Source organism: Ixodes scapularis, unplaced genomic scaffold (assembly GCF_016920785.2).
Source record: "Ixodes scapularis isolate PalLabHiFi unplaced genomic scaffold, ASM1692078v2 PGA_scaffold13__105_contigs__length_92229423, whole genome shotgun sequence".
Lineage (NCBI taxonomy): Eukaryota > Metazoa > Arthropoda > Arachnida > Ixodida > Ixodidae > Ixodes > Ixodes scapularis.
Genome location: NW_024609839.1, coordinates 64,825,395 through 64,834,471, shown reverse-complemented (window position 1 = coordinate 64,834,471; position 9,077 = coordinate 64,825,395). Strand labels below are relative to the sequence as shown.

The 9,077-nt window shown below is 42.4% G+C and overlaps 1 long non-coding RNA gene across 1 annotated transcript; it reads right to left on the bottom strand.

Moving 5' to 3' along the window:
- Positions 1-2,409: 2,409 nt before the first annotated feature.
- Positions 2,410-6,987, bottom strand: LOC120837070. Its single transcript, XR_005714802.3, has 6 exons — positions 6,921-6,987; positions 5,766-5,801; positions 4,838-4,885; positions 4,519-4,551; positions 3,020-3,055; positions 2,410-2,457 (listed from the first exon to the last, which is right to left on the bottom strand). It is a non-coding gene; the product is annotated as an uncharacterized LOC120837070 (long non-coding RNA).
- Between the last annotated feature and the right edge of the window lie 2,090 nt (positions 6,988-9,077).

Sequence of the window (9,077 nt, the reverse complement as noted above, 5' to 3'; positions counted from 1 at the left end):
AGTTTATATAATCCAGTTTTCGAGCCCTTGAAAGCACTCTAACTTGAAGTAAAATGAAGGATAGCCTATAAGAGAAACGAGCAATTTCGAGCAGTACCACTCGCGTTTGGAAAATTCTAAGAGCTAAGTTCATAGCAATGTTTCAATGTCAATTTAGCGGAACAAGGCCCTTATCCTAGATAAACATACGACTAGCAAGAAAAGAAACAACAACAATAATGCTACAAAAAGTGGCGCATATTTTTTTTTCGTGATTTCGGTTGTGGGTCAGACATGTAGGTTTTTTTTTTTTTTTTTTTGCGTGCCAGCTTATAGATTTGGTTTCACTTTTAGTTTTCTCAAGCTCACAGAATGGTTGAGCCTGTGAAGGATTAAAGGGAAGCTGAAGAGTTTCTTGAAAACAACAACAATAACAACTGGTCAGATTTGAATTTTTGCGTATTTTTATCCCGCGATTTTGAATATCACGTTCGTTTTCCCCGAAGATGTGACGAAACGCTAGAAAACACGAAAAACCTTAGAACATTCGTTACGTCATAAGAGATCCTTTCGGTCACCAGGCGCGTGTCGCTCGTGTGGCCAGCGCTCGCAAATGCAAGCTTGCCATGTATATGCCCCCGCACCGACACCAGTCAAAAAGTCTTTTTTTTTTTTACCTTTTTTTTAAATAGCAAGACTGCGCGTGCATAGCCCTGATAGGCGCCGAAGATGCGTGCGAGGGGAGATATAGAAAACTCCTTTTATGACGTCACGCTCAGGCAAGAAGGTGGGGCTTCGGCGGTACTTTGAAAACAATTTTCTGCCGCCTTCGTGCTCCCAATTAAGAAGAAATAAAAAAAGAAAATATATATATATATATTCTCGATATTCGTGATCCCGGAGACCGAATAAAGACGATCTGAAGTGCTTGTACTTATATACATAACGGCTTCAGTTTCTCCATTAAAGCTTCCATACTTCGTTTCCCCTTTAACTCCTAACCGCAGCTGACGCTTCAGCCTAAAGGGAGCCAATCAAGGCGCGCATCTCTTTTGTGCGTTTCCCATCACCGACTCGACCAATCACGCACGATAAATACGATTTTTTTTTTCGGTGCGTAATTTGTTTTACCGGTGACAGCGAACTCACAAAGTCCGACGATTCCGGTGACAAGGCACTCTTGGCGCTCCTTGATTGGGCTCCGTCGGACCTTAGCGAAGGGTGCGGTCGCACTTTAAGTGAAACAGACTATAGAGATCCGGAGATTGGCACACTGACCTCGAATGAAGTATATGAGCTGAATAAAGCATAACGTCGGAAGTCGACGACGCCGACTCGGCTGTTTTTGGCTCTTGCGACTAAACGGTTGGGCGTGCTGACCCGATCGAGCAAACAGGGGAAGCCCCCTTCTACTTACCCCATGAACGAGCAAAAGCAGGCGCCACGCTCTGGACTGCTGCAAGTATATGGAATCCGCAATGGAGTTGCGTCATTTGATGTCTTTGGCACAAACTAGTGCCACTAAATAAGCTACGCTTCAGAGTAACGACACTTGGCCATATTGTGGCTTAAAATCATGGTTACCAGTTATCTAAAGCTTTATCTGAAATCACAGTAAATGCTTTTCCGCCCTCCACAAATGTTTAAACCGTTCGCGACAGAGCAAAGCAGTATTACATTACCTTCCTAACACCGAATCTAATGCTGAGGAAGTCGCACTTTTGAATCATGACGATCGGCCGTTGCGTCTGTTCTGCATACGAGCCAAAATGGCGGCGCCCACAACAATGTCGGGGACCGGAGTGCCGATACTCTAAGCGCAGTTTATTTAGTGGCTCTAGCACAAACAATACAACTCCTACATTCTCATGCGTAATATTAGACTCCCTTCCGCTATCGCTTGTAGCGCGGACGATTTGGCAAATTGGGGGGTTGTGTGTCTGTTCATACAGTCTAGAACTTGGTCTGCCTCAACGGGCGACGAGTTTTCCAGCTGTAGATGAGCAATTTAGCCAGTGCGGTACAACCGCTAGCCTGGGGTCTGTAACGTGCATCACGCAGTAGTGATACACGACCGCACGCCGGTACGATGCTCATCCAGATTGAAACGGGCATGAGTGGGGATCGAACCCACGATGCTGGGTTCTGCAGCAATTTGAAAACTTCATTGCACAAGGTTCATCGACAAGCGCTCTGTATACGGTGAATGGCCCTAAATGTATTGGAGCCAGTCATTTCGAAATCGAGCTTGTGGAGCACATTCTGTATCTCGTTTCTAGTGTCCAGATCATGCTGGATACCAAGAAAGTAATCCTCCGACAAATTCACCGTCCCCTTCTCAAATTAAAAAAAAGCTTGGTTCGGTTTTAGATAGATTTCCGACAAAGAAGTACAATGCGAGGAAAAAATGCGCCATGCTCCATATTTTACCTGTTTTTCGGAGGTGGTAGAGGGACCCATACAGTTTCAGGACCTTGGCTGAGGCGTGGAAAAAAAGTTCAGCGACTTTTATCTCCAAAATTGTATAATTAATTGAATGTGGTATATTTAATGAACACTAGTTAAAATTTCTGTAAAAGACATTAAGCAGTCGCATCGGGAAGTGAAGTATATCCTGTTTTTTAATCAAAGACAAGCCAACTGATATCACGATATCAAGTCATGGGTCAACGTGACACATTGTCACGTGCCGTGTGACGTCGCGTTACCTCACACAACACAGTATTACATTACGACGTGTTACGTTATATGATGGAATGCTACGACACGTTACGTTGGTCATTTAATGTCACGTAGCGTTACGTTATAGTACTTGACGTATGTGCCCCTTAACACGGACGGACAGACTGACGGACACGTTTCTGGAAGTAGGGGCTTCTGTTATGAATTACTTCATCGGTTTTAAAACTCGCTACAGCCACGACCGCAGTGTATATACCCTTGCTAACACCGAAGGATGCTCCATGCCTTCGCGTTGCCAGGCGTAGCCCAGATAATTTTGGGAGAGTAATGGTTGCTAACTCATACAGAGATATCTCACCTTGGACGAGCTGGAAGTATTCGTCAAGTTCGGGGTCTGCAAAGGGAGGAAGCCCAAAGCAGGGCTCATATTAAGTTAGGGCCATGGAGAATTTAACACAAAAATTGCCGCAAACAAAACCAATCCCTTCATCCAGCTGTTCTCTGAGCCTTCTCTGAAATGTCTGCGTCTAATACTTACCTAGTATAGCGCTCATATTCAATGATGTTCTTCTATATACTCAAGCACTGCTCATGCAATTTCAGGGGTAAAACCCTCGTTTTCATCTCTTGTCTCAGTGATATTAATTATTAAAAAGGAATGAGCGAAGACTTGGTTTCATTGTTACAAGCTTCACGTAAGTGTACTGATACAAATGTGGCACAAGTACCCTCGCATGTGACGCCAGTTAACCAGAAGCTGATTTGTAGCGACGTAGTTTCAAGAATAGAAGCGGACTACATCCTGCAGTCTCTCGCAAAGTTGTTAGGAAGAAAAGGCGGGAAGCTATCCTAAAACTGGCTTTCAATTTCACAAGCGCCACTTTTAAAACAACCTTTTTTTGCATTCTTTTATACGCATATCGTTTGTGTGACCTCTCTTTTCGATCTGCCCGACTTTCCCTATTAGGGAGGCTACGTTAAATCAGCAACAAAATTTTAGCTATGTTTGAGACAACTTTGGTATTTTCTCAGCCTAGAGTTGCTTCAAAATGTTCACGCTATGCCTCGAAATTATTTTGGGCCACTGTTACATATCGCACTAGAACATTTTCTTGGTATATTTTTTTAAACAAAAATGGTCACATTCTTTTCCACACTCAAAGTAATGAGACACCTAATCCTGCTAGAGAGCTGTGACACGGTTTATGCATCGCAAGCGTATTTAACCATCCAGTTACTGACACCCCTTTCCTATCTCGAAGGGAAATACATACACCAGATATATCGAAGACGATGAAACAAACTATACAAAAACTACGACAGAGAGAGACAAAACCGGTTTTTAAGCCTCTTGAGACGTCTTAGGATCAGCTCAGCAGCAGCACTTCCGGCCCTAAGACGTCGCAAGAAGCTTAAAAGCAGGTATCGCCTCTCTCGGTCGTAGTCGGTTCCAAGTGTGTGCACGGGCCTTAGGTCTCCCCTTGCAGGGTCCACAGATAACGGACCACGTGATCCACGGTACATATCAAATTAATTATGAGATCGGAATATCGCTTGTTGAACTCGAAAACAAGCTTTTCGCCGGCACGGTGGGCGCGGCGTTTCACTTGGGCAGTGTGCTTGGGCAGACGGCGTTTTCAAGGCAAACAGTTCTGTTTTGCTACGCGATCCACTTCACTCGCTCCGTCGGTTGCTATGATCGACACACACTGTGTTCTGCGAGGGAGTTCTCGTGCAGACATTGTAAAGGTGAAAGAGTGCTTTTGTTTCTATTTGTTTGTTTTCTCCTTGTTAACTACCACAGAATGCGCGAATTCCAGTGCCCAGATAGTAGCCGTGTTCATTGGCACTACTTACTTTTCCGGCTGCCTGAGGCGTCAAGTTCCTGAGCTGCAATGCAAAAATTTCATAATGTATATATTATTAATTTCTTGCCTCGAAGGTAGTGCTATCTTAAAGACGAGTGCTCGACGTCGGGGTTTAAAGGAGCCTTTAAGAGAAATAAAGTGAGCTTATAACCTTCTTCTATGAATATGCATGCAGTAACGGGATTTAAAGCGGGAAATATGCTTTCTCTGGCAATAGCAGCATAGGAAAAGGGCCCCAATTGCAGATATTACATTTCTTGAGATTTATTTATATTTTGAATATTTTTGCCTCAAATGAAGAGACTTACCGTGATATCGCAAGATGTGAAGCGCCGTGAGAAGTCCAGCAGATCGGTCTGAAAAGCATATGAAGTGAAAGTATACCGTATTAATTTCAGCCAAAAATTATTTATTTATGAGACTAATAAAAATAGCAAGTATAATGTTTCCCATTTACAATACAATAAATTCCAGTTGACATCGATCAAGTCGCCGACGCTGCCACTGAAGGTAACCGGAGATCGGGATGAAGATTTACTACGAGAGTCAGTCTTGCAAAACGACAGAACCATTCTTTCAAAGAAAACATATAAAAGGCCCAACCATGAAGCGCTGCGTACAAGACCACAATCTTAACGATGATCAAGACTCCAGACAACTCAGTATTGGAGGTATTGAGACTGTCAGCTTTACAAGATGAATGAGAGCTTGTAAGTCTAGTAAACAGTTTTTGCCCATCACTCGCCAAACTACAAGCATTTGGTAATTCAAGCACTTGGTCATTCAAATGCATTTAGCAATTCAAATATCCAACTGGATCGTCACCCAGACGGCCTAAAAGCACATAACGTTCCGCCGCTAAAAAACCCGAGACATGAATGCAGGCAAACGTTGTAGATTCTGCGGCAATTTGAACAAGCAAGTGTTGGAGAAGCGTGTTACAGCCCCTGACAACATGGTGCCATTATCAGCATGCGTAATCTACCTACTTTAAACAATCTCCCACCTTCCACATTCACGAAGTTTTGAGACTACTGAAATAAAGTGTATTGAAAACTCCGCATCCGGCATCCGGCAGATTTAACAATAGTCACAGGGAGGGTGACAGACACCAGCTTTGTGTAGTCAAAGCCAGGTTAAAATCATAGCTGTAGAGCAACGCTGGCCCACGGGAAGAAGGTGATGCAATCAAAGTCGTCGAAGTTATGCACTTCTTTATTTTTTGTTTTGTCTCACCTTCGATCTTCTGAAACAAGAGGTCGTACTTGGGACCTGTAGACAGAAAAAGTATGTTATATATGTGCATGCTAGAAATGAAGAGCAGTAGCCTACACAAAAACAACAAATGGCTAATAAGGCAATTAAATGCAAAGGTGCAAGCGAGCTGGACAAGTTTGACGAAAATAATCTCTGGAGATGGGGAACAAGAGGGGCAAAAGACAAACACAAATTTCCAAACAGATTGGAGATTTGTCTCCAAACGAATTGGAGACAAAGGACAAACACAAATCTCCAAGCAGATTGGAGATTTGTGTTCATCCTTTGTCCCTCTTGTTCCCTTTCTCCAGGGATTATTTTCATCAGCAAGAAATGGCTGTCTTTGCGAAAGTTGCCTTCTGAGTTTGACCACCTGGAATTATCTTCTGTTGCTTTTTTTCTATTCGGCGTGGCTTACTTTATTGTAAGTCAAAACCTTCATTTCGTAAAACAACTACCACAAAGCATTTCGTTCAAATAACCCTTGAATATAAAGTTCATACCTGCCTCTGTGAGCTACTATAGCAGATTTACGTACAGTCAGTCGTTGCTTCCGGGGCATAGGAAGTTGATTATATTGCCTCGGATACAAAAAAAAAAAATAAAGAATAGCCAAACGTAAAACTAAAAATAAATGTTTAATCGGCGAACTTGTACCAGAAACCAAAGAAAGAACGAGCGTCGATAAAGGCGCAGCAAGCGCTGAAGGGTCGGCGTGACAGCTGGCAACAGCCAGCTGTCACGCCGACTTTTCAGCGCTTGCCTAGGGGCACTCTCGCTCTATAGAGCGAAAGTGCCCCTAGGCAACGCCATGCTGGGCTCATTATCTACTACCCTCGGTATCACGAATATCCGACCTAGAGTATTCGATCGTCGATCACTGGGAGGTAAGGGTAAACACGAATCTTCTAGAAGTACGGGGTAGCGTTCCTTCTCGGCCATGTACGAAGTAATATCCAGCGCGAAAAAGCAGAATATTTCAAACACTCCAAATTCAATATTTAATGTTTGTAACTTTATTTGTTAGTCCAACCGATAACGAAATGTCGCTTAAAGGCCCCGTATTCATTACCAGAGTAAAAACTGAGTAAAGTTACGAAAGTGGGCATAAGGAAGTACTTAGCAGGGACTTACCCAGAACGCTCGTCTTGCCATCCTTATTGAATCCACCTTTAGCAGATAATTGTTTCAGCCAGCCTGCTGTTTAAAAAAGAGACGTTTAGCGTTTATGCACTCCTGACTACAATTTTGTTTTAAAGTCGCACGTTGGACTTCGGAGTCGATTTGAACTAACCTTTCTTAGTCTAAATTTTTTAACTTATTAATTAATTTATTTAGATACCTACAGCGCCATGGGGCATTACAGTAGGGGGGAAGTTGGGAAGGAAATACGCAAATAGTTATAAAAAGATTCAAAGAGCAATATACACAAGCCAGAAATATTTTAGCATCATAACAAAGATTAGGCTACATAGCAGTGCGGTCTATTAAAAGTGAACTATACACTAGGAGGTTAGTGTGTAATAAAACATATCGTTAGGAACATAATCCACTACCGAGGTTGGCAAACCGTTCCAATCCCATATTATTTTAGGAAAAAATGAGTTCATAAAGACGCCAGTTCTACAGCGGATTTCCTGAACCTTAGAAACATGACCCTTTCGTTGCGATATGTAATCTGGCGGGTGAAAGTAGGCATTTATTTCTATCCCAGTCCTAGAATGAAATATGATCTTAAAAATTTTTAATCGAAGGCTCTTCCCTCTATAGCTTAGCTCCTTCACTCCTAAGCTCTGTTTCGCATAAGTCATACTACGTCGCCTGTCATAATTGTTTAAAACAAAACAGGTAGAACGGTTCTGCATCCTTTCAAGTTTGGTCTTTTGAACAGCAGTGTGGGGGTCCCATATAGTGCAAGCATATTTTATAATACTGATTGGACATGTCAAATATAAAGTATTTCTTTTAAGGAAAGTGGTACAGGCTTAAAATTACGAGCGAGGAAGCCAAGCATTCTTGAGGCTTTAGATACAGTATAGTCAATATGCCTATTCCAACTTAAGGTCGAGGTTGGAAATACACCGAGATATTTGTATTCCTAGGCTACAGCGAGTGGCTCGTCATTAATAGTATAAGCACTGAGGGATAGAGCTCGTCGTCTCGTAAATGAAACGTGAACAGTTTTTTTTTTTTAAGATTAATATTAAGTTCCCACAGTTTGCACGAATCGGTGATTGTATTTATATGCGCTTGTAGAATGTCGACATCATTACTCGCTCGTATTTTTTGATAAACAACACAATCGTCTCCAAAGAGACGCACTGGAGATCACACAATTACACCCACAATATAATTCAAATACAGCATAAACGACAGCGGCCCAACGACAGATCCTTGCGGCACTCCCGATGTCACGTCAGCAGATTCAAACTGGCAACAATTTAGCACAACGTATTGTTTTCGGAGGGACAAATATTTACGTATCCAATATACCACTTTTTTTAATAAATTTTGTAACCGTGAAGTTTTGCAATAACAAGCCGTGGGAGACAACATCAAACGCCTTATTTAAACCAAGAAAAATGCAGTCAACGCTTTCACGGCCATCCAGAGCATCGGCCAATTCGTGTACAAACTCTGTTAACTGTTTTACGCACGAGTAGCCCTGGCCAAAGCCGTGTTGCGACGAATGCAGTATTCCCGAGGCATTTACATGATGGATTCTGCCAGTGTATAACACGTGCTCAATTACCTAACAAGCGATACTAGTGAGTGAAATCGGACGATAATTCGTGACCACGTTCCATACCACCCTTGTGTATCGGGACCACCCGACCAAGTTTCGAATCTAATGGGTATTATGTTGTATTGAAAGATTTCTCAAAAATAACATAAAAATACAAGCAGACTATTCCAGACCATGACCTAATATTACAGGGAGAAATGTTGCCAGGGTCTGTTGCCTTACTTACGTCAAGTTCAATTAAAAACTCTCTAATCCCTTCTACTTCGAGTCTGAACGGAAGCATCTCCTCAGTCGCAAAGGGCGCACGGAAAGAAGCATCCCGATGTGCAGGCGGGTCAAACACGGAATAAAAATATGAATTGAAAAGCTGGACCGTATGAGTATCACTTTGCACAGCACTTTCACCGTGATTAAGCGGCGGAAAGAAGATATCAGTTTTGGCATTGTTGCGCACGTATCTCCAAAATTCCTTTGGATTACCTTTCACCCTCTCTTCAAATGCCTCGAAATATATATATATATATATATATATATATATATATATA